The 27,236-nt window shown below is 43.6% G+C and overlaps 1 pseudogene; it reads left to right on the top strand.

The window, feature by feature from the left end:
- LOC121551652 overlaps positions 1 to 26,450 on the top strand; it is a 55,773-nt pseudogene extending 29,323 nt beyond the window's left edge.
- The last annotated feature ends 786 nt before the right edge of the window (positions 26,451 to 27,236 follow it).

Raw genomic sequence — 27,236 nt, 5'->3', positions numbered from 1 at the left:
ATGTGCACATTTACTCCTTATTTCATCCCTTTCCAGCCTTCAGGCCAGTCTCCAGGGCAGGCTGTAATACTATATATTATTCTGAATGAGGTGGAGGGTGTCACTGTCAGACCTGGGGGTGGTTGTCAGTGGTGTAAAGTACTTAAGTAAAAATACTTGAAAGTACTACTTAAGTCGTTTTTTTGGGGTATCTGTACTTTACTGTTTATATTTTTGACTACTTTTACTTCACTACATTCCTAAAGAAAATTATGTACTTTTTACTCCATACATTTTCCATTACACCCAAAAGTACTCAAAAATGGTCTAATTCACACACTTATCAAGAGAACATCCCTGGTCAACCCTACTGCCTCTGATCTGGTGGACTCACAAAACACATACTTCATTTGTAGTGTTGGAGTGTGCCCCTAGCTATCCGTACATTTAAAAAACAAGAAAATGGTGCTGTCTGGTTTTCTTAATAGAAGGAATTTTAAATGATTTATACCTTTACTTTTACTTTTTGATACTTAATGTCAGAAGCTGATGTGGATGCGGTGTTGGAGTCAGGCGCAGGACACAGAAGCTTAGTCGAAAACGACTTTAATTGTCACAAAGACAAATACAAAATAACGGGCCTCAAAACACAGGAGGCGAGCGATTACGCAAACAGTGCGTAAAACACTAACAACTAGGAAACAAATAACATTCACCAGCGGACAGCGGACAACAACACACAACTGCAAACAAAACCAAAGGAAACTTATAGGTGACATAATCAATACATAATACGAAACAGGTGCACCAACAAGACAAAACCAAACAAACATAGAGAACATCAAGCGGTAGCAGCTAGTACTCCGGGGACGACGAACGGCGAAGCCTGCCCGAACAAGGAGGAGGAGCAGTCTCGGAGGAATTCGTGACACTTAAGTATATTTGAGCAATTACGTTTACTTTTGATACTTAAGTATCTTTAAAACCAAATACTTTTAGACTTTTACTCAAGTAGGATTTTACTGGGTGACTTTCACTTTTACTTGAGTCATTTTCTATTAAGGTATCTTCAGTGGTGTAAAGTACTTAAGTAAAAATACTTTAAAGTACTACTTAAGTAGTTTTTTGGGGTATCTGTACTATACTTTACTATTTATATTTTTGACAACTTTTACTTTTACTCCACTACATTCCTAAAGAAAGTAATGTACTTTTTACTCCATACATTTTCCCTGACACCCAAAAGTACTCGTTACATTTTGAATGCTTAGCAGGACAGAAAAATGTTCCAATTCACACACTTTTCAAGAGAACATCCCTGGTTATCCCTACTGCCTCTGATCTGGCTGACTCACTAAACACAAATGCTTTGTTTGTAAATTATGTCTGAGTGTTAAAGTGTGCCCCTGGCTATCCGTAAATAAAAAAATAATAATAATTGTGCCGTCTGGTTTGCTTAATATAAGGAATTTGAAATGATTTATACTTTTACTTTTACTTTTGATACTTCAGTATATTTTAGCGATTACGTTTACTTTTGATACTTAAGTATATTTAAAACCAAATACTTTTAGACTTTTACTCAAGTAGTATTTTACTGGGTGACTTTCACTTTTAGTTGAGTCATTTTCTTTTAAGGTATCTTCACTTTTACTCAAGTATGACAATTGGGTACTTTTTCCACCACTGGTGGTTGTGTTGTGTAGGGTTAGTCTGGGTATCTATCTATCCCATCCATCCATCTATCCGTCTGTCCGTCCGTCCGTCCGTCTGTCTGTCTGTCTGTCTGTCTGTCTGTCTCTTCCTGTCAGTACAAGTGCTGAATGAGACCAGTGCTTGTTTTCAGAAGTCAGTTCTCCATTGCTGTTATTGAGCTCTTTCTCTTTTGACCTTTCACTTTTTGTCTATTTCTCCTTCGCAGTCTCTATTTTACTGTCTTTCTTTCACTGTCTACTCAATGTCTGCTCACCCTCTGATTCTATCAGTTTTTCTATTGCTAACAATCTCTTTGTCAAACTCTCTCTGCCACCCTCTCCTGTTTCCACATCCCCATTAGTTCCATTCACACTTTGTGCTGCACAGCGTCTTTATATTCAATATACAGACTCATAAATAATGTCCTAAAGACTTCCATCAACAAAGGTAGTATGACCACTGAGACTGAATGTATCCACCACCACCTTCTGCCATAACTCAAGCCTGCATCCCAAATGGCACCATATTCTCTGTATAGTGTACTAGTTTTGACCACAACCCTATGGGCCTTGGACAAAGTAGTACACTATTCTGGTAAAGGGTTTGCCATTTGGGACGCAGCCCTACTCCGGCACCCTGGCACCCAGTGATGAGGGATCCAATAGAGCTGTCATACATTACAGTTATTACTAGCAGGCATGAATCACAGCCCAGGATCACTGTTACAGTGAATCAATTGGATCCAGACAGAGAGAGAGATCTTCAGGACAGCTGGCATGGAGAAGCAGCTGGAGGGAAATGCATGGGATTGAGAGAGTGGGGAGAGAGAGAGGGTGTGTGAGAGAGGTACAATAAAGGTTGGAGATACAGTCAGAGAGAGGGGTCTCTCAGCCAATGACGTGGCTGAAGAGGCAGAGCCAGCTGGGTGGTTACAGTGAAACAGGAAGAGGAAGTAAACACTTAGCACCAGACAACAACACACTCATACTGATAGTTCATCAGAATACTGTGGACTGCATAGGTAAATCACTATCCTACAGAGCCCCCTCCTTTAGTTACACGTATGTCGTTGCGTTTTCATTTGCTTGGAATATGATAGTTTGCTGACTGTAATACTTTTGCTCATAGTCCCATACAGGAACTACACTAAGAAGGCCACTGTGTGTGGACCTCATAAGCAAATCTTTATAGTTAAAACCCCCTGCTTCACCAAGACAAGCATCACGGCATTTTCACTTCCTTTTTATACAGTCGTTTAGTTTGTGGACTATAATAGTTTGTTGAATATGATGATTTCTTTACAGGCTCATACTAAAATGACATAATTTAGGGCATTCAAACTCAACTCTGGACCTCGAAGCCAGTTCCACTGCATTTTTGAATTGTTCCCCTCTAATCAGGGACTGATTTAGACCTGGGACACCAGGTGTGTGGAATTAATTATCAGGTAGAACAGAAAACCAGCAGGCCCCGGGCCTCGTAGGGTAAGAGTTGAATACCCCTGATATAGGGTATGGACCACAAAGGCACATATTTAGCCTATACTTAGATCCCCTCCGAGTCATTAACACATCCCTCATTGCATTTCCACTTCCTTTTTCAAGGTTGTGGACTGTAACAGTTTGATAAATATGATCATTTGATCAAAACCCCATACCAAAAGTATATACTGAAATAGAGCACAGTGGAGTGTGGGTGTGGACTAGAGCTGTTGCGGTGACTGTATTACCGCCACACTGGCGGTCACGAGTCATGAGGGCAGTCAAATTCCACGTGACCGTTTAGTCACGGTAATTAGGCTTCTCCAAGCTCTAATGCTGCTGATGGTCATTAGTAGCCTACCAAACTTGCTAACTGCCTGGTACTCAGCACTCTATTGTCACCTAATCAATCTGACATCAATGCAAATGTCATTGAAAATCTAATCAAACACTTCATGAGAGCCCATGAGCTCATGTTGCGCAACATTTCTATAAGCTATGCAATTGCGGGAGAAAACAGAGTGATGGCCTCTGGTCTAAGTGGTGCAGTGGTCTAAGGCACTGCATCGCAGTGCTAGCTGTGCCACTAGAGATCCTGGTTCGAATCCAGGCTCTGTCGTAGCCGGCCGCGACCGGGAGACCCATGGGGCGGCGCACAATTGGCCCAGCGTCGTCCAGGGTAGGGGAGGGAATGGCCGGCAGGGATATTGGTAGAGCATGGTGTTTGCAACGCCAGTATGGAAAAAAATATATAATGTATGCACTCACTAACTGTAAGTCGCTCTGGATAAGAGCGTCTGCTAAATGACTAAAATGTAATGTAAATGTAAAAAGAGGAGGATCCGATCAGCTTTCTATAGGCTAGGCCTACTATATTTATTTCACAACTTTCCTAATATTAAACAAATATTAAGCATATTGCTTATCTTTACAACAGGAGTATAGCCTACCTGGCTGGCATGAAAATGGACCACAGGAAAAGCGTCCTCCATTCGCTATTTAAGTGTAGAGATGACATTTTTTCGCCTGCCCCTGTTTTCGAGACAGGTGCATGATAATGGTCCATTCTAAATCAAAACGAATTTCACACATATATTATTTAGTATATGTAAAGACAAGATTAAATCAAGAATTGTCTGATGGGTGACAATATTAGCCTATCACTTGTGATTTATATATTATCACTTGTGAATGATGCACAGCTTAAGGCAAGAAACAATGCCTTTTTTGTGTGACTTTTTCTAATCATTACATTTACATTTTAGTCATTTAGCAGACGCTCTTATCCAGAGCGACTTATAGTTAGTGAATGCATACAGTGGGGAAAAAAAGTATTTAGTCAGCCACCAATTGTGCAAGTTCTCCCGCTTAAAAAGATGAGAGAGGCCTGTAATTTTCATCATAGGTACACGTCAACTATGACAGACAAAATGAGAAAAAAAATCCAGAAAGTGAAGATGATAGTGTGCTAGTGAAGAGGATAGTGTGCTAGTGAAGGGGTTGGTGTGCTAGTGAAGGGGATAGTGTGCTAGGGAAGGGGATAGTGTGCTATTGAAGGTGATAGTGTGCTATTGAAGGTGATAGTGTGATATTGAAGGTGATAGTGTGCTAGTGAAGGGAATAGTGTGCTAGTGAAGGGGATAGTGTGCTATTGAAGGTGATAGTGTGCTATTGAAGGTGATAGAGTGCTTTTGAAGAGGATAATGTGCTATTGAAGGTGATAGTGTGCTAGTGAAGGGGATAGTGTGCTAGTGAAGGGGATAGTGTGCTATTGAAGGTGATAGTGTGCTATTGAAGGTGATTGTGTGCTTTTGAAGGGGATAGTGTGCTATTGAAGGTGATAGTGTGCTATTGAAGGTGATAGTGTGCTAGTGAAGGGGATAGTGTGCTAGTAAAGGGGATAGTGTGCTATTGAAGGTGATAGTGTGCTGGTGAAGGGGGTAGTGTGCTATTGAAGGTGATAGTGTGCTAGTGAAGGTGATAGTGTGCTAGTGAAGGGGATAGTGTGCTAGTGAAGGTAATAGTGTGCTATTGAAGGTGATAGTGTGTTATTGAAGGTGATAGTGTGCTTTTGAAGAGGATAATGTGCTATTGAAGGTGATAGTGTGCTAGTGAAGGGAATAGTGAGCTAGTGAAGGGGATAGTGTGCTTTTGAAGGGGATAGTGTGCTAGTGAAGGGGATAGTGTGCTAGTGAAGGTGATAGTGTGCTAGTGAAGGTGATAGTGTGCTTTTGAAGGTGATAGTGTGCTAGTGAAGGGTATAGTGTGCTAGTGAAGGGGATAGTGTGCTAGGGAAGGGGATAGTGTGCTAGGGAAGGGGATAGTGTGCTATTGAAGGTGATAGTGAAGGTAATAGTGTGATATTGAAGTTGATAGTGTGATATTGAAGTTGATAGTGTGATATTGAAGGTGATAGTGTGATATTGAAGGTGATAGTGTGATATTGAAGGGGATAGTGTGATATTGAAGGTGATAGTGTGATATTGAAGGTGATAGTGTGATATTGAAGGGGATAGTGTGATATTGAAGGTGATAGTGTGATATTGAAATAATACATCAGTCTTCTGCTTTGCATTGATAGGGTCCTGGTACTAACTGTTCACTGATCTCTCTAACCTGACTTGCATAAATATTAAGATAATATAATGTAGCCTAGCTCTGCTCCCTGTAGAGAGGACTATATGTATAAATCCTGCTGGTTTTCCCTCAACAGCCCTCTATCTGTCTGTCAGAGCTGACAGTTAAGACACATCATGTAGGGCTGTGAATAACCGTGACCAGATGGTAACCAGGAGGAGCCAGTCAATCAAACCAGCTTCTTCCACTCAATCATTTCACATAACTAGGTCTATAATCATTATGCAATGGACATACAGTATATATCTATTTGAATGAAACAGAAATGCAAAAACATTGGTACAACAACCGTATAGATCAGGGGTGTCAGGAGGGTAGCTCTCCAGGAATAGGGTTAGAGTTAAAACCTACAGGAGGGTAACTTTTCAGGAACAGGTTTGGAGTTAAAATCTACAGGAGGGTGGCTCTCCAGGAACAGGGTTGGAGTTTAAACCTACAGGAGGGTAGCTCTCCAGGAACAGGGTTGGAGAGCACTGATATAGAGAAAGACTATATTGCGGTACCATTCTATTATGTGTTTTGTGATGGAGTGTGAGTGTGTTTTTGCTTATGTTCATTTGTGTTTCTTCTGACCTGCCCACCATCATGAGTGTGTATGTGTGATTGCAGATTGAGAGGCGCATGGAGCTGGTCCGTCTAGTGTCCCACAACGCACACAAGAGACTGGTCACCTGTCTACAGGGTCACATCGGAACAGACGCAGAAAAGAGACACGTAAGGACAATCTCCTTCTCTACCTCCTCATCCTCTTCTATCTCTCCTTCTCACCCTCTCCTCTTCTATCTCTCCTTCTCACCCTCTCCTCTTCTATCACTCCTTCTCACCCTCTCCTCTTCTATCTCTCCTTCTCTACCTCTCCTCTTCTATCTCTCCTTCTCACCCTCTCCTCTTCTATCTCTCCTTCTCTACCTCTCCTCTTCTATCACTCCTTCTCTACCTCTCCTCTTCTATCTCTCCTTCTCACCCTCTCCTCTTCTATCTCTCCTTCTCACCCGCTCCTCTTCTATCACTCCTTCTCACCCTCTCCTCTTCTATCTCTCCTTCTCACCCTCTCCTCTTCTATCACTCCTTCTCACCCTCTCCTCTTCTATCTCTCCTTCTCTACCTCTCCTCTTCTATCTCTCCTTCTCACCCTCTCCTCTTCTATCTCTCCTTCTCTACCTCTCCTCTTCTATCTCTCCTTCTCTACCTCTCCTCTTCTATCTCTCCTTCTCTACCTCTCCTCTTCTATCTCTCCTTCTCTACCTCTCCTCTTCTATCTCTCCTTCTCACCCTCTCCTCTTCTATCTCTCCTTCTCACCCTCTCCTCTTCTATCTCTCCTTCTCTACCTCTCCTCTTCTATCACTCCTTCTCACCCTCTCCTCTTCTATCTCTCCTTCTCACCCTCTCCTCTTCTATCTCTCCTTCTCACCCTCTCCTCTTCTATCTCTCCTTCTCACCATCTCCTCTTCTATCTCTCCTTCTCACCCTCTCCTCTTCTATCACTCCTTCTCACCATCTCCTCTTCTATCTCTCCTTCTCACCCTCTCCTCTTCTATCTCTCCTTCTCTACCTCTCCTCTTCTATCTCTCCTTCTCACCCTCTCCTCTTCTATCTCTCCTTCTCACCCTCTCCTCTTCTATCTCTCCTTCTCACCATCTCCTCTTCTATCTCTCCTTCTCACCATCTCCTCTTCTATCTCTCCTTCTCACCCTCTCCTCTTCTCAGGGAGATGTGTTGTGAACAGCTCTTACCTCTAACTCAGACATCCACATTAACCACATACTAATGTCAATGAAAGATGTGCAATTACTGTAATTTGAGTTATTTCAAGTTAGGTTTGGAGCACTAGAGAAAGGAGACTGGGACAAGTTAGACATCATCGCAATGAGTGATGTTAGCAATGTTCTCTCTCCTCTGCAATCACAGCACAACATCTCTCACGAAATAACAGAGGATAGACTCAGTGGACAGACATGTGAAGTAGGCCTCTCTCCAAACCCTCCACTATCTTTCCAAAATACTGTTAGCCAGACCCGCCCCAGTGATGCAACATTACTGATATGACTGTCAATTCACTGTCATTACTTTCACTCCAGAATTGTCCTCTTATCTCGTGTTCGAAACATAATTTTTTTATCGTCCAACATTTTTGCTTTGACTTGAGAAAGACAGCTACTCATGGTTCTTCAGAAGACCTAAGATGATAAAATATCTCATGGACAGGTACGGCTGAGAGTTTCTGTTTAGAGGCGTGTTCACTTCACTAGTCTCATTAGTACAAACATGTATCCCTACAGAAGTTAATAGAGCATCTGACGCATTACACAATATTTTTGTTCTAGGTGTCCGAGATGAAAGATGATACAGTAACATGTCTTGTGTTGAGCAATTTAACTACAAATCCCATGATGCCTTGTGTTTCCTGCCACAGAAAAAGCTCCCTCTGTCAGCGCTGTCCCAGGCCATGCAGGATGGAGGAAGCCAGCTGGGGGAGGAAACACTGATTGGGTGAGTGTGGAGCAATGACTGCAGACGTATATGGGGCCGGTTTCCCAGGTACAATGGAGATCCTCCATGCTTCTCAGTCCAAGACTAGGCTACATCTGTATTTGGGAAACCAGCCAATGATATCTATTGTTTGGACATGTTGAACATGCAGATTCAGAAATATTCCGTTGAGAAAGTTAGTCCATAAGCACAGAATATGAACAGATCCCAGGACTAAGCTAGTGAGAGTTATACAGGGATGGATATGGATGCTTAAAAGGCCTTTAATGTGTTTGTGGTATTCCTACAGTACCTATTACTCTCAGCTTTAGGAATGATAATGCAGTGATAACGTTGTCTCTCTCTCTCTGTCCTCTTTCTCTCTGTTTATCTGTGTATATGTGTGTGTTTACGTGTGCTTGTGTGCATGCATGTCTCTGTGTGTGTCTGTGTGTCTTTCTCTATATCTCTCTGTGTGTGTGTGTGTGTGTGTGTGTGTGTGTGTGTGTGTGTGTGTGTGTGTGTGTGTGTGTGTTGGCAGTAAGATGATGGATGTGTGTGGGGAGGCAGAGAACAGACTAGCGTCTGAGCTGATGCAACACGAGGTCCAGCTAGAGAGAGAGATCCTGGAACCTCTCAACCAGCTAGCAGAGGTGACCACCAACACTCTCCATATCTTATCCTGGCATTGATAACACTGAGCATGTCAATGGTGATCAAGTAATACAGATCCCAAGGTCATTTCACCTTGCTTCTGTTTTAATACAGTACTGTTTTACTACATAATACATGTTTTCACTACAATAAAACGTGTTACTCCCATACCTGCCCAGGTGGACATTCCCAACATCCTGAAACAGAGGAAACAGCTGGCTAAGCTAGTCCTAGACTATGACTCAGCCAGAGCCAGGTACTGTACTACAACCCCAGAGCCAGGTACTGGACTAGAACCCCAGAGCCAGGTACTGGACTAGAACCCCAGAGCCAGGTACTGGACTAGAACCCCAGAGCCAGGTACTGCAATAGAACCCCAGAGCCAGGTACTGGACTAGAACCCCAGAGCCAGGTACTGTACTACAACCCCAGAGCCAGGTACTGGACTAGAACCCCAGAGCCAGGTACTGGACTAGAACCCCAGAGCCAGGTACTGGACTAGAACCCCAGAGCCAGGTACTGGACTAGAACCCCAGAGCCAGGTACTGGACTAGAACCCCAGAGCCAGGTACTGGAATAGAACCCCAGAGCCAGGTACTGTACTACAACCCCAGAGTCAGGTACTGGACTAGAACCCCAGAGCCAGGTACTGGACTAGAACCCCAGAGCCAGGTACTGGACTAGAACCCCAGAGCCAGGTACTGGAATAGAACCCCAGAGCCAGGTACTGTACTAGAACCCCAGAGCCAGGTACTGGACTAGAACCCCAGAGCCAGGTACTGTACTACAACCCCAGAGTCAGGTACTGGACTAGAACCCCAGAGCCAGGTACTGGAATAGAACCCCAGAGCCAGGTACTGTACTAGAACCCCAGAGCCAGGTACTGTACTAGAACCCCAGAGCCAGGTACTGGACTAGAACCCCAGAGCCAGGTTCTGGATTGAACCCCAGAGCCAGGTACTGGACTAGAACCCCAATCATAAGGCTATGCCAAATACACATTGTATGTGCATTTTTCAAGTAAAGATTTGACTCTATGTGCACACGTAGATGAGACAAAGTTCCAAATCTCCATAATATATATTTTTTTGCTCCAGGTGGTCGCAGGCAAGCAAGTCTATTCACTTTTCCACCAACAACCAGGCCACGGCCGCCAAGGCTGAGACTCTCAAAGATGAGATGGACGAGGCCCTGAACAAAGTGGAGATGTGCAAAGTAGGTAGTGGTTTTTACAGATTGATTCGCCATATCAAGTGTCTCCGCTGAAATGTTCAATTTTATAGCGTATTGAACTTATATTATTTATCATTTAAGGGAGAATGATATATATATATTGGCACCAAATGTGCACATACAACAGAGGATGTAATTGGTGGGCAAAGTGGTAGAAACAGGTTTCCAGGGCATTTTGCAGGTTTCCAGCACTATGAAAAACCTCTCAGTAAAAAGGGAAGTCTAGGGACAGTACAGGGCAGCATGAGAGCACACACCTGGTATTCCCAGTATTCCTAGATGACCTTGGGAAGTTGGGAATACCTTCCTGCTCTAATGACTGAAGGTAAATTTGAAAAATGGCGGCACATTCCAGCTAAGGCTTCTTAATCATGACAGGATCATATCTGATGACCTGGCTGAACAGAGGGTTATTGTGACAGAGCCTGACATACATGTTATTAGGGCTATGTTATTAAAGGGTTGTGACTGTGCTGTCAGTTACCTATACATGCTATTCATATTGTTAGGTTCTAAGTTCTGGTTCAATAATCCAGACAGATACCAAAGAAAGCTCAGGCTAGATTTATTAACCACACTGGGTGTTGCAGCTTCAAGACAAGATACAACTTCACAAGCACATATACAGTGGGGAAAAAAAGTATTTAGTCAGCCACCAATTGTGCAAGTTCTCCCACTTAAAAAGATGAGAGAGGCCTTTAATTTTTATCATAGGTACACGTCAACTATGACAGACAAAATGAGAAAAAAAATTCCAGAAAATCACATTGTAGGATTTTTTATGAATTTATTTGCAAATTATGGTGGAAAATAAGTATTTGGTCAATAACAAAAGTTTCTCAATACTTTGTTATATACCCTTTGTTGGCAATGACACAGGTCAAACGTTTTCTGTAAGTCTTCACAAGGTTTTCACACACTATTTTGGCCCATTCGTCCATGCAGATCTCCTCTAGAGCAGTGATGTTTTGGGGCTGTCGCTGGGCAACACGGACTTTCAACTCCCTCAAAGATTTTCTATGGGGTTGAGATCTGGAGACTGGCTAGGCCACTCCAGGACCTTGAAATGCTTCTTACGAAGCCACTCCTTCGTTGCCCGGGCAGTGTGTTTGGGATCATTGTCATGCTGAAAGACCCAGCCACGTTTCATCTTCAATGCCCTTGCTGATGGAAGGAGGTTTTCACTCAAAATCTCACGATACATGGCCCCATTCATTCTTTCCTTTACACGGATCAGTCGTCCTGGTCCCTTTGCAGAAAAACAGCCCCAAAGCATGATGTTTCCACCCCCATGCTTCACAGTAGGTATGGTGTTCTTTGGATGCAACTCAGCATTCTTTGTCCTCCAAACACGACGAGTTGAGTTTTTACCAAAAAGTTATATTTTGGTTTCATCTGACCATATGACATTCTCCCAATCCTCTTCTGGATCATCCAAATGCACTCTAGCAAACTTCAGACGGGCCTGGACATGTACTGGCTTAAGCAGGGGGACACATTTGGAACTGCAGGATTTGAGTCCCTGGCGGCGTAGTGTGTTACTGATGGTAGGCTTTGTTACTTTGGTCCCAGCTCTATGCAGGTCATTCACTAGGTCCCCCTGTGTGGTTCTGGGATTTTTGCTCACCGTTCTTGTGATAATTTTGACCCCACGGGGTGAGATCTTGCGTGGAGCCCCAGATCGAGGGAGATTATCAGTGGACTTGTACAGTGGGGAGAACAAGTATTTGATACACTGCCGATTTTGCAGGTTTTCCTACTTACAAAGTATGTAGAGGTCTGTCATTTTTATCATAGGTACACTTCAAATGTGAGAGACGGAATCTAAAACAAAAATCCAGAAAATCACATTGTATTATTTGTAAGTAATTAATTTGCATTTTATTGCATGACATAATTATTTGATCACCTACCAACCAGTAAAAATTCCGGCTCTCACAAACCTGCTAGTTTTTCTTTAAGAAGCCCTCCTGTTCGCCACTCATTACCTTTATTAACGGCACCTGTTTGAACTCGTTACCTGTTAAAAGACACCTGTCCACACACTCAATCAAACAGACTCCAACCTCTCCACAATGGCCAAGACCAGAGAGCTGTGTAAGGACATCAGGGATAAAATTGTAGACCTGCACAAGGCTGGGATGGGCTACAGGACAATAGGCAAGCAGCTTGGTGAGAAGGCAACAACTGTTGGCGGAATTATTAGAAAATGGAAGAAGTTCAAGATGACGGTCAATCACCCTCGGTCTGGGGCTCCATGCAAGATCTCACCTCGTGGAGCATCAATGATCATGAGGAAGGTGAGGATCAGCCCAGAACTACACGGCAGGACCTGGTCAATGACCTGAAGAGAGCTGGGACCACAGTCTCAAAGAAAACCATTAGTAACACACTACGCCGTCATGGATTAAAATCCTGCAGCGCACGCAAGGTCCCCCTGCTCAAGCCAGCGCATGTCCAGGCCCGTCTGAAGTTTGCCAATGACCATCTGGATGATCCAGGGGAGGAATGGGAGCAGGTCATGTGGTCTGATGAGACAAAAATAGAGCTTTTTGGTCTAAACTCCACTCGCTGTGTTTGGAGGAAGAAGAAGGATGAGTACAACCCCAAGAACACCATCCCAACCGTGAAGCATGGAGGTGGAAACGTCATTCTTTGTGGATGCTTTTCTGCAAAGGGGACAGGATGACTGCACCGTATTGAAGGGAGGATGGATGGGGCCATGTATCGCGAGATCTTGGCCAACAACCTCCTTCCCTCAGTAAGAGCATTGAAGATGGGTCGTGGCTGGGTCTTCCAGTATGACAACGACCCGAAACACACAGCCAGGGCAACTAAGGAGTGGCTCCGTAAGAAGCATCTCAAGGTCCTGGAGTGGCCTAGCCAGTCTCCAGACCTGAATCCAATAGAAAATCTTTGGAGGGAGCTGAAAGTCCGTATTGCCCAGCGACAGCCCCGAAACCTGAAGGATCTGGAGAAGGTCTGTATGGAGGAGTGGGCCAAAATCCCTGCTGTAGTGTGTGCAAACCTGGTCAAGACCTACAGGAAACGTATGATCTCTGTAATTGCAAACAAAGGTTTCTGTACCAAATATTAAGTTCTGCTTTTCTGATGTATCAAATACTTATGTCATGCAATAAAATGCAAACTAATTACTTAAAAATCATACAATGTGATTTTCTGGATTTTTGTTTTAGATTCCGTCTCTCACAGTTGAAGTGTACCTATGATAAAAATGACAGACCTCTACATGCTTTGTAAGTAGGAAAACCTGCAAAATCGGCAGTGTATCAAATACTTGTTCTCCCCACTGTATGTCTTCCATTTCCTAATAATTGCTCCCACAGTTGATTTCTTCAAACCAAGCTGCTCACCTATTGCAGATTCAGTCTTCCCAGCCTGGTGCAGGTCTACAATTTTGTTTCTGGTGTCCTTTGACAGCTCTTTGGTCTTGGCCATAGTGGAGTTTGGAGTGTGACTGTTTGAGGTTGTGGACAGGTGTCTTTTATACTGATAACAAGTTCAAACAGGTGCTATTAATACAGGTAACGAGTGGAGGACAGAGGAGCCTCTTAAAGAAGAAGTTACAGGTCTGTGAGAGCCAGAAATCTTGCTTGTTTGTAGGTGACCAAATACTTATTTTCCACCATAATTTGCAAATAAATTCATTAAAAATCCTACAGTGTGATTTTCTGGATTTTTTTTTCTTAATTTGTCTGTCATAGTTGACGTGTACCTATGATGAAAATTACAGGTCTCTCTCATCTTTTTAAGTGGGAGAACCTGCACAATTGGTGGCTGACTAAATACTTTTTTTCCCCACTGTATCTATAACCTCCGACTAGGCCCCCCTTCCCAAACAGAACCCCCTGGGCTGGGCAGGTGGTGTTATCGACCCAGCTTGAGTCCGGTACTCCTCCACGCCTCTCACAGGACTTCTTATCAGTCAGGAGAGGCCTTCAGTTATAGGGAGTGCACATTCTTGCAGTCTACCGCTGTCCACTAGATAATTACTCTTCTCATACACAAAGAGCTTAAACCTAACACTACTTTTCATCCCTAAGAATATATATGTGCTGTATCCTCATATTAAAAGGATATAGTGGTATAAAACAGTAAAGATATTAGACAGTGTTATAGAACAGTAATTACGATCTACCAGCTCTAACTCCAAACAATTGTCTCCTATTCAACCCTTATGGAAGCATTCTTGCCCTCAGAGACAGGCCCTTTGTACTTTCCCTCTGCCCAAATACAATGGACATAGATTATTCCATCTAACCCATGGCACAATCATTACTACTGCTAGGCTCATTTTACAATTATATTAAAATGGGCTCAAGTCCATATGCAACAATATTATTAATGCATATTTCACTGGGTGATTGGGTAAAAAGCGGGTTGAAAATTGAAGTCTACACCACATTTGGAGGGACAAAATGCTAATGTTCACGTCTTCCTTCCTAAGGACCAGCTGTCTGCTGACATGTATAACTTCTCCTCCAAGGAGGGAAACTACGCCCGCTACTATGTCATTGTGAGTATTCTTCATCCTGACTATATCATAAGCTCATCATCATCATCATTTCATTCAGATCACATTTGACCCACAATATCTCATGAAATGTTATGTTAAGAGTGGGGTAGTATTGGATTGAATAACGTTCTTGTCCCACAGGGAATTTAAGGTGTGGCATTTGGAATAAATTGAAGGCACAATACGTGATACAATATAAATGTGTGTGATACCATGTGAATGTGTGTGATGCCATGTGAATGTGTTTGATGCCATGTGAATGTGTGTGATACCATGTGAATGTGTTTGATGCCATGTGAATGTGTGTGATACCATGTGAATGTGTTTGATGCCATGTGAATGTGTGTGATACCATGTAAATGTGTGTGATGCCATGTGAATGTGTGTGATACCATGTAAATGTGTTTGATACAATATAAATGTGTGTGATACCATGTGAATGTGTGTGATACCATGTAAATGTGTGTGATGCCATGTGAATGTGTGTGATACCATGTAAATATGTTTGATACCATGTGAATGTGTGTGATACCATGTGAATGTGTTTGATACCATGTGAATGTGTGTGATACCATGTGAATGTGTGTGATACCATGTAAATGTGTGTGATACCATGTGAATGTGTGTGATGCCATGTAAATGTGTGTGATGCCATGTGAATGTGTGTGATGCCATGTGAATGTGTGTGATACCATGTAAATGTGTGTGATACCATGTGAATGTGTGTGATACCATGTAAATGTGTGTGATGCCATGTGAATGTGTGTGATGCCATGTGAATGTGTGTGATACCATGTGAATGTGTGTGATACCATGTGAATGTGTGTGATACCATGTGAATGTGTGTGATACCATGTGAATGTGTGTGATACCATGTGAATGTGTGTGATACCATGTGAATGTGTGTGATACCATGTGAATGTGTGTGATACCATGTGAATGTGTGTGATACCATGTAAATGTGTGTGATGCCATGTGAATGTGTGTGATACCATGTAAATGTGTGTGATGCCATGTGAATGTGTGTGATACCATGTAAATGTGTTTGATACCATGTGAATGTGTGTGATACCATGTGAATGTGTGTGATACCATGTAAATGTGTGTGATGCCATGTGAATGTGTGTGATGCCATGTAAATGTGTGTGATGCCATGTGAATGTGTGTGATACCATGTAAATGTGTGTGATGCCATGTGAATGTGTGTGATACCATGTGAATGTGTGTGATACCATGTGAATGTGTGTGATACCATGTGAATGTGTGTGATACCATGTGAATGTGTGTGATACCATGTGAATGTGTGTGATACCATGTGAATGTGTGTGATACCATGTGAATGTGTGTGATGCCATGTGAATGTGTGTGATACCATATAAATGTGTTTGATACCATGTGAATGTGTGTGATACCATGTAAATGTGTGTGATACCATGTGAATGTGTGTGATGCCATGTGAATGTGTGTGATGCCATGTAAATGTGTGTGATACCATGTGAATGTGTTTCAGTTGGTAGAGGCCCAGGCCGACTACCACAGGAGGTCTCTGGCTGCTCTGGAAGGAGTCCTGCCGACCATACAGGCACAGAAAGGTAAAGGAAACCTTAATGAATCAAAACCTGTTAACACAATTTTCTTGATAAAAGAATGCACATTTCAATTAATATGCTCAAGAGACTAAGGTAAAAAATCAAATAATAATAATAAATTAAACTGAATGTTGATTCATAATGCTTTCTCACTGCATGCAATGAATGTTCTGACTGCATCACCTTGGTCAGATATGTTTTACCTCTAATCAACAGTCTCTTTCATTTCAAAGCCAGTATTCACAAAGCACAGCCAACTATTCATGTAATGTTAAGTAGGAAACGGAGTCTGGTAAAGGTTTGTTATAAAAATAGAAAATCTCAAGTGACATAACTGACGTCAGTTTGTTAAGTCTTGGCACTTCATTGCCTTAGCAGTAAAACAAAGCGGTGCTAATGAGCAGTTTTTCTCGGACTTAATGAAATAGGAATTGGATTGAATCAGGTTCAATTTGATTTGAGTGAAAACGGCTCTATTGTCTTAAAAACATCTACAGTCACATCTGGACCCGTATCTCTCCTGTCCATATAAAGCTGATTCATTATGAACTAAAAGGCTAAACAGATCCTTGATCAGCAGTCCTATTCTGAGCGCTTTTTGAATAGAGGCCCTGGTCTCACTCTGGATCAGATAAATTCATTACATTTGCTAAGATGAAGTTGGTTATTAGTGAGCAATCGGTTAATCTGTTAGTCGTACTCTAAAATGACAGGAATAACCTAGCAGTCAGAACAGAATCTCTGTTTCCTCACATACTGTTCATGATAGTGAAACTGACCTACGCCAGCGGCCATTTTGTGCCCTGTGTACAGACTCGTGGATGGAGAAGCCTGCGTACGGCACGGCTCTGGAAGAGCACCTGAAGAGGAGTAACCGTGAGATCGCCCTGCCCTTAGAGGCCTGTGTCATGATGCTGCTGGAGACTGGCATGAAGGAGGAGGTAACCATCACCATGATGATGATGATGGTGAAAAGAATGGACTAGCACAGGGATCATCAACTAGAGTTTTTCTTGAGTGGATGTTCAGGGGGCCAGAACATAATTACAAATAATTTGTACACTTCAAATTGACCGCAATAAGCCCAAATAGATATAATATTTGACTAAAACATAATAATTTCAAACCTTCCTTACATTTGTATACGATCAAATACAGGTTAGCTCTCTATTATGCGTGGGAATACTTTGGAACAGACTTCCAAAATTAAAAGCAATTGGAGCTGATTTGCTGGTGTTTTTACAGTCTTTTATGTCCAACAAAAAACTTGGGGGGACAATTAAAATAATTTGGCCCACCGGCCGCCAGTTGGGGAACCCTGGGCTAGGTCTCAATGCACTACTAGTTATTGAGGGTAAGTCACCCTATCCATATCTAATATGTAGCAAACTACCCACTCCTTTGATCAAAACCAACATGTTACTGTTACAGACAGACGACTAGACAATTGCCATTTCACAGACATGCTGAGTAAGAGCCTGCAGTCTAGGGCGGCAGGTAGCTTAGTGGTTAAGAGCGCTGTGCCAGTAACCGAAAGGTTGCTGGTTCTAATCCCCGAGCCGACTAGGTGAAAAATCTGCCGATGTGCCCTTGAGCAAGGCACTTAACCCTAATTGCTCATGTAAGTCGCTCTGGATAAGAGCGTCCGCTAAATGACTAAAATGTAAAAATGTAAATGTAGTACTGATGACATCTGTGGTCTGGTTCTTTGGTTGGTTAGCCAGCCTCGTGCCTTGGAGGGAAGCTTTCAACTGTAACACTTTCGTTTTTATTTTTTACAGACAGTCAGAACTGTTGTTGCGAATGTCTTTCGCTCAACCTCAAAGACTCGTATCTCTATAGATGTGAAATGATGGTATCTATTTTCTCCCTCCTTCCTTCTCCTTGTCTCAGTCATACCAGACCAGACGGCCTTCTCTAATATTAGAACAGAAAGCAGACATCCATTTCCCCCTCAAAGAGCTTCTCAATTCAATTCAAATTGGCATTTTTCATCATTTATATTTGTATCTAACTATGGTTAGTTTGTTGAGAACCAGTTCTCATTTGCTATGAAGACAAAACCATTTACAAACTTTAATAATGTATCTCTCTCTTCTCAGGGTCTGTTCCGAATCGCTGCTGGGGCCTCCAAACTAAAGAAGCTGAAGGCAGCGCTGGACTGTTCCACCTCCCAGTTAGAGGAGTTTTACTCTGACCCCCATGCTGTAGCTGGTATGACCCATTTCCCTTACATCACTCAGTAAAGTTGTTTTCGTTCCCCTTGACTCTCAATAGTCTATGCAGGGGTTGAATTTGGAGGTGCGGAGGGGAAGACAATACAAACTGCAGTCTTTGGATTTGAGAGCGTATTCAGTCCAGTGGGAATGGTGTATATTTCAGTTGAAAATTATCATGTATTTTAGGTGGACAGTCCCACTACTTCGAAAAGCACAATTGAACCCCATTCAGTTCATGTACTATAATGCACCATGTTTGTGGTTGTGTTGTCCCTGTCTCTGTCCAGGAGCTCTGAAGTCTTACCTCAGAGAGCTGCCTGAACCCCTTATGACCTTCGCACTGTATGACGAGTGGACACAAGCCTCCAAGTAATAATACCACATATCCACCTGTGTACACATTGATTCACTGTCATGGTCGTATTCAATAGGCACAAAACTGAAGAAAACAGACCGAAACGTGGAGGTACTACCTGAATTGGCCAATAAGAAATGCTCATTTTGGTTTTCTGTTGCAAAGCGTTTTGCTATGGTGTGCCCTAATGAATACGACCCAAACCCAACAGGTGTTTATTATAGAGACTGTGAAACATTGTACCATCTTATTTGTGTATGTAATGTTGTGTTGTACAGTGTGTCTGACACAGACAGGAGGCTTCAAGCTTTGTGGGTGGCGTGTGACGGTTTGCCAAAGAACCACAAGGCCAACTTCAGGTGAGTGTCATGCTGGAAACATTTAAACGTCCACCACTCCAATGATATGCTCCCAGAAGTGATTTATTTATGAGATGCACAGAAGGTCAATGGTTCATTCCCCCTTTGGGATTTTGTTTGCAGGTATCTGGTAAAGTTCCTAGCCAAGCTGGCCCAGGACAGTGAGGTGAATAAGATGACTCCCAGTAACATCGCCATAGTGCTGGGACCCAACCTGCTCTGGTCCAAGACTGAGGGGTGAGCAGTACACTGAGGAGGATATACATCCATCCCATGCATCAAAAAGAAAGGACCAAGGCACTCTTCATTTAATTAATACAAATTACTTTATTTGTATGGCATGTTCAATGGAAACAAAGATAACACATTTCAAACCTTTGTTTCCATTGAACATGCCATACCAATAAAGGCATTTTAATTAATTATATGAAGAGAGCCTTGGTCCTCCTTTCTTTGTGATGACCCATTTACCCCTTTTACCAAAGACCACCTTCTGTCTACAGAAACCTACTATTGTGTACCTTAGCAACGCTTCCTGCCTTCTTTTTTTCTACAAATCCATCCCTTGCATTTGAGTTCAATAATTAGCATGAATAGTGTTGTACAGTACATAGATACAGTAGTTAATTTCCTAACAACTGATTTTGCTTGATGTTTCATTGATCTCTCTCTCTCCCTGTATCCTCAGGACTCTGGCAGAGATGGCTGCTGCTACCTCTGTCCATGTGGTGGCCATCATAGAACCCATCATCCAGCACGCTGACTGGTTCTTCCCAGATGGTAAGCGACCTCTACTTGTACCTGGGAAGGGATTGTGTTACTGAAAGTCTTTATCTAAGTGACTATGTTACTCCTAAGTTACTCCTCACGTGACATAGAACGGGAAATGCCCTTTGTCTTGCTTGCTGACCTCTCTGTGTTTCACTTCTCATCAGACGTGGACTTCAACGTGTCGGGCATGTTCGTGGCCATGACCCCTGAACCTGACCCGGGACCTTTCGAGAGGCGACACCCCAGCAGCCTGGTGGACGGGGACAGTCCTCGCAAAGACAGGTACCTGTCCTACCCCTGTAGCAGCCCCCGTTCCAGCCCAGGTCTCATCCCCCATCCCCGGACACTGACCAGGCAGGAGTCCAGGGGGGCAGCAGCCGTCTCAGCCCTCTATGTAGTGGCTGACGAGTCCATCACGGTCAAAGAAACGCCCGCTGGGGAGCAGGAACAGCCGATGCCACTGCCTTCTTAACGAAGTCCAAGCTATACACTAGGAGACAGTTTGTGAATCCAATAGTGAATCCAGAATCCCAGTTTCTCAAAGTCCATTCCAATGTGTTTGTGTGTGTTTTGACACTACAGTATTGCCGATATGTAAGATGATTGTAGAAACGAACCAATAAAATGTGTTTAAACCGAGGACCGTGGTGAACGTGATGAATAACCACACTTTCTCACTAAGAATTGTTCTTAAATTAACACATTGTTTCAGGATATATAAGGATTAACTCTCACTTGTCTTGAATCACACTTTTATCAAGCTGTGTCACAAAACAATGTTTAACACTTTGAACATCCTATATGCCAACTCTATTAAAGCCTAGGTTTTAGGTTACTGGTTGTATGTTTTGTGTCACTCTATTCTGTTGTCTTAGCATCTATCTATACTCTCGCTGTAAGAAACGGCAGGAGCTCAAAGTTCACTAGTTCGAAGGTCACTTGAACTAGAATCATGTGATACTCTGTTTCAGTAAAGGCCTTTGGTTAATACCTCATTCTTCTCTCTCTCTGTGGAGTGGTCTCTCTTTTAACTGTCTTTCTTTTTCTGTTTCTGTATCAGTCCCTGTCTCTCATTCTCTCTCTCTCATTCTCTCTCTCTCATTCTCTCTCTCTCTCTCTCTCTCTCTCTCTCTCTCTCTCTCTCTCTCTCTCTCTCTCTCTCTCTCTCTCTCTCTCTCTCTCTCTCTCTCTCTCCCTCTCCCTCTCCCTCTCCCTCTCTCTCTCTCTCTCTCTCTCTCTCTCTCTCTCTCTCTCTCTCTCTCTCTCTCTCTCTCTCTCTCTCTCTCTCTCTCTCTCTCTCTCTCTCTCTCTCTCTCTCTGTCTGTCTGTCTCTCCCCTCTCTGACGTTGTCATTGGTGTGTCCTCACCCCTCACTCTCTCCCCTCTCCCCCCTGTATAGCCCCGCTCCTAACAAACTGGGTGACCACACCCCCAACCCCACCCCACGTAGAGCTGCCACTCTAAATAGAAAACAGCACCATCATGCCTCTTCGCCCGCCTTCCAGCCCCCTCTACCACCGCCGGAGGCTGGAGGGGTCCCCCAGACCCAGCCTGTGGCTGAGCCCCAGACCCAGGAGCAAACTCTGGGTGGGAGTACAGAGGCTGGCCAACCTGGCCTGGCTGGGGGTCAAGGTCAGGGTGGGGTACCAGAGGCCCAGGTGGCCCCAGGGCAACAGCCTCTACTTCTTACCCAGCACAGCGCTGAGGAGAGCAGGTAAGGAGGAAGTAGAGACTGAGTCCCTCCCCGCCTGTCACCAATCAGAAATCAGAAGGCTGCACGCCGCCCTGCTGTCGATCCTGATTGATCAACCTACAGCTACTCACTCTGTCATTGGTTGTCCCATATATGTTCTATGCAGGCTGATACTGCCTATGTGTTGTAATCAAGTACGCTGTAAATCAAACCGATGTCCCAAAGCCAATGATTTAGCTGTTTGTTGAAAGGCCTCTCCTAGTGATCCAGGAAGCAGCTTGTCTATTGTCCTGCTCCCTCAAGTGTCTGCCTTCCTGAATATTTGTCTGTTGGTCAGCCCTCCCCAAGCCTGCCTAGGTGTTTCATGTGGTTGTCTAATGTTTGCTTTGTGATCGTCCCAAACTCTTGAGTCACAGCCCTATGGCTTTACCATGCTGGCATCATCCCAAGCAGGCTTGGTACTCCTGCTCTGGTTATCCTCAATGCATGTGCAACTGTAATTAGTTTCCTTGAATGAACTTCCTGAACTCGAATGAACTTCCTGTAGTGTTTTGTGTCAGTTGGAAACGCACCTTGATTTGAGAGACGTGATTGTCTTTAATCTTTCCATGTTATGATTTGACTCATGTAACTGGCTAACTGTCCTTATACATGATTGCCAAGGAAGTGACTAACCCTGACATGTGATGCAGTTTTTGCATGTGATCACTTGCGTTGAGACCTGGCTTGTAGACTGACGGGTGAACGTGACAGTGGGTTTGTCCTGTCCTCTATCTTTACAGCCCTGGCCCCACCCCCCCTCCTCTGAGGAACGGGGGCTCCCAGCTCACCATGGGGACGCCCCACTCCCAGGCAGGATGCAGGGGTCCCAGCCCCCACATTGTGCGCAGAGGTGAGACAACGCACCTGACCACTCAACCACACCTCTCTACAAGTTTCCACTGAAGAGACTGACACAACTCACAATGTACTTCAAATAGTATAGTATATCCCATTTAGTAGACACTTTTATCCATAACAACTTAGTCATGTATACATACATGTGTGGTGCCGGGAATCGAACCCACTATCCTTGCGTTGCAAGCACCATGCTCTACCAACTGAGCTACAGAGGACCACAATAGCATCAATCAAAATCAGACAGAATGCTCAGACCTTTATAACTCACATACTTTTCAGTGCTTTGATCAGTGTGATTTCATAGTTTAAATCCATGGTTTTACTGTGTCTTCCCCAGGTACTAAGAAGCAGGCCCCTGCCCCACCCAAACGGGCCAACCCCTTTGTAGCTAATGCCTCCACCCCTGGCCACACCCCTGGCCACAGTCCTGCATCTAACAACCCCTACCCCCTCATCACCCCACGACACCACTCTGTTAAAGAAACCCCCATCCACGCCCCCAGCCACCCGCCCCCACAGCCCCCACAAGCCCCCCAGTCTCAGGGGGAGTCAGACCCCTCTCTGCCCCACACTCCCACACCCCCCTAGCACCCCTCCTCACGATGGTCCAACCTCCACCCCCTTCACCCCCCTCTCCTCCTTCCACTCTGGCTCCCTCCCTCGCCCCACCAGGCCGGCCCCGAAGCCACGCCCCCGACCTAACGTTCCCCCGCCCCCTCAGCCGCCCGCCAATGACGACAGCAACGGGACCTGCGGCTCCGCCTCCAAGGTCATCACCGGTAAAGTTACCGTCCATCCTTTCCCAATCCAAACTACTCATGACTTAGTTGTATACCGGATATTATATATAACTGTCATGACACAAACTTACTTGTGTTACTTGGGTAAGCTAGTTGGCCAGTATACCTTACAACAGAGGACTCAATCCAGCTCTCAATATGTGCTGTATGTGTGTCCTAGCTAATAGAGTCATAGCCCATATCCCTTCTCTCTGGTGAGAAAGGACATCTCTGGAAGGTAGGACACACACAGTCTAAGCAGTTCTGAGAAAAAGAAAATGCATCCAGAGAAAGGAAGAACAGAAGGATGACTAAAATAAGGATAGAGTTTCAGTGTATTGTTCACTAATCAGCTCCTTCATTAGCTTCCCATAATAATCAGAGCTGGAAACCCAACTCAACAGAGGAGTTTGTTTTCCTGGTAGGAATTCTCTCAAGGTTCCAAGCAGAGCAGGATGCTCCCTGGCTGACTCACACACAGTATTGCAGTAGCACATACTGATGTATTGTTGGCCCTATTTCCACACACACACACACACATCCTGCAGTAATGGAAATGTCCTTGTTTGCCAAACATTCCATTATATGCTCAGAGTCCAAATCAGAAAAAAACATTATTGCTATTCAACAATGTAGACTGGAATTTGTCTCTGTGTACAATACTGTCTCTGGGCCTGTGCTAACAGCATTCATTTAGTCCCAAGGGTGACAATGTGTTGATTATCAATTACTTGTGTTCTACTAATATTATATTATACTGCGTGTAATCTATGCATCCTTTCTTTGGCCCGGAAGGACATTTTGAGAATCTTTTTTTCAAGCTCTGGCTAAGTCTGTTTCAGACATAGTTACACATAAAGCACTACATCAAAAGTTTAAGCACAAATGTATTAGATATTATACAGTGACACAAAGCAAACACAACAGGAAGTCTTCCTACTGTATAAACAGACACAGTTTATTGTCCAACTGCCAATGAAATCATATGCTGCTGACAATGCTAGCTAATCGAGCATTGTGTGATTTCATCAGGACTTTCACAGAGAGAGAAATGTAACAATGAAGGGTTCACTTGGATTCTGGTCTCGCTGCCTTTAGTATTGCCTCACGCACACCATACACTGTAATTGTGGTGATTTAATTAAAAATGCATGATGGGTAAATATTGGAATATTGCAGATGTGTGAGCTGCCGCCCTGCCTGTGAGCTGAGATTGAGAGGCAGGTAATGGTAAGGATATGATTGGCTGATGCTCTGAGTTGCTGCCCCTTGCTTCTCCGTGTGTGTGCGTACGTGCTCGTGTGATTGTCTGCATGTGTGCGCGTCTGCCTGCGTATGTGCTTGTGTGCATGCACGCATGCTGCACATGCGTGTGTGTGTGTGTGTGTTTTGTGTGTGTATAGTATGGTTGAGCCCAATGCATTAACCCTGTCTGCCAATAGTAAATAACATACATGTGATTCCCACCCCATTGTGCCATGGCTGTGGTTGAATGGCTACAGGCTACTTACACCTACCCTTGTTAACTAACCACTCTTAACACCCCTGGGATAGTCCAAGAGATGGTCCAGTCTGATACTGATGATCCAATCTGATACTGATGATCCAGTCTGATACTGATGGTCCAGTCTGATACTGATGGTCCAGTCTGATACTGATGGTCCAGTCGGTACTCATCTATTTAATCTCTAGGTCAAATAATAGAAGGTCTGGACATGAAGTTTAGAATTAATCTGCATAAAAGCAAAGAGTTATGATATATTTAAACATTCATGTCCAGACCTTCTAAATTACTGGATTTAGCTTCATTTCTTTGAAGCATTCTAGAACCCAGGTGATGCACTTATAGCATTTGAGAGTAACACACCAGGGAACTCTCCAAGCCACTCTGTTATTGAAATCAGATTTCCCACATCGGAAAATGTACGAACTGTGGCTAGAAAGTGGCATTCAACTTCCCTGTCATAGTCAAATGAATGTCCTTTTGTATTATTATTATTATTTATTTTTTAACATTGTAACAAATCCTTGGTGTCTTTTCTCCAGTACGCAGAGTTTGTGTGTTTTCCTTAGGTTTGAGGTGTCTGATGTGGATATGGTCTGTTCGGTGACACTAGGGGATGTGTGTCTCTGTCTGTTCTGTAGAGCATCTTGCTGCAGACTGATAGTGGTGTACTATAGGGTTAGGGTCAATTCCATCAATTCAGGAAGTGAACGGAAATTGAAAAATCCTATTTGAAAACAATAAATGGCACTTTTTGAACTGGAATTTTCATTTATCCCCTGAATTTGCTAATAAATAGCACTTCTCAATTCTTGAACTGGAATTGCCTGAATTCAAATGGAATTCATCCCAACCCTAGTAGGCTGTGTTTTGCCTGATTGATCACTTACCTGTCAATCTAAATGTCTTCTGTAGATCCCAGCCTGAACTTGAAGGGTATTGGCCGAGCCCTTATCCCTGAAATTACGGTGGACATACAAGGGGAGAGCTCTGCTGGTCACGAGCCCGCCCCCTCTCCAACCCCACCCTCGGACCCTGAGATCCAATTAGAGAGTACCATTCTGTGAAAGCGGGAGGGATCACTCCAACTGACATCACCAAAAAAACATTCTGCCTCTGCCCAATTGGTCAATATGCTAGCCATTCAGCCAATTGCCGTAGTCAGAGTCAGCTCTGAGCCTCAACAGACTGGACCATCAATCCAGTGAGCAATACTGTCTGGAACAAACAACCCCTAACCAACATTACTCTCTACAGCAATACAGGGACTAGACAACCTTCTCATACTACATAATCCAAACGCAACACTGTTAGCACCCACCACCCTCAATACTAGACCACACCAACGCCCTTCCATCCATATCCATAAACCATCAACCCTGAACAGTTCTGGAACTGGACCACAGGATCACCCCATGTTCATTGAACCTTCAACCTGCTAAATATGATAGGAACTTGGCCTGCAGCTAGAGATGCCACTGTAGCTTTCTATTGAATCACCCAAGCCTGTACTGGGACTGGACAATATATATATACAGTACCAGTCAAAGGTTTGGACACACCTACTCATTCCAGGGTTTTTCTTGATTTTGACTATTTTCTACATTGTAGAATAATAGTGAAGACATCAGAACTATGAAATAACACATCACATCAAAACTATGAAATAACACATATGGAATCATGTAGTGACCAAAAAAGTGTTAAACAAATCAAAATATATTTTAGATTCTTCAAAGTAGCCACCCTTTGCCTTGATGACAGCTTTGCACACTCTTGGCATTCTCTCAACCAGCTTCACCTGGAATGCTTTTCCAACAGTCTTGAAGGAGTTCCCACATATGCTGAGCACTTGTTGGCTGCTTTTCCTTCACTCTGCGGTCCAACTCATCCCAAACCATCTCAATTGGGTTGAGGTCGGGTGATTGTGGAGGCCAGGTCATCTGATGCAGCACTCCATCACTCTCCTTCTTGGTCAAATAGCCCTTACACGGCCTGGAGGTGTGTTGGGTCAATGTCCAGTTGAAAAACAAATGATAGTCCCACTAAGCGCAAACCACATGGGATGGCGTATCGCTGCAGAATGCTGTGGTAGCCATGCTGGTTAAGTGTATATTCTGATTTGTTTAACACTTTTTTGGTTACTATATGTGTTATTTCATAGTTTTGATGTCTTCACTATTATTCTACAATGTAGAAAATAGTAAAAATAAAGAAAAACCCTTGAAGGAGAAGGTGTGTCCAAACTTTTGACTGGTACTGTATATATAACCACTGAACAGCGAAGCTGTAATGTTATGACCCAGTACCTGGAGGCATCCGATGCAAATCTGAATATACTGTTTCATTGTTGATCTTTGGATCCATTGTAGAATGTTGAC

This window comes from Coregonus clupeaformis, chromosome 35 (assembly GCF_020615455.1).
Source record: "Coregonus clupeaformis isolate EN_2021a chromosome 35, ASM2061545v1, whole genome shotgun sequence".
NCBI classification, from domain to species: Eukaryota; Metazoa; Chordata; class Actinopteri; order Salmoniformes; family Salmonidae; genus Coregonus; species Coregonus clupeaformis.
Note: the sequence above shows the minus strand (reverse complement) of the source record. Positions and strands in the feature narration are given on the sequence as shown.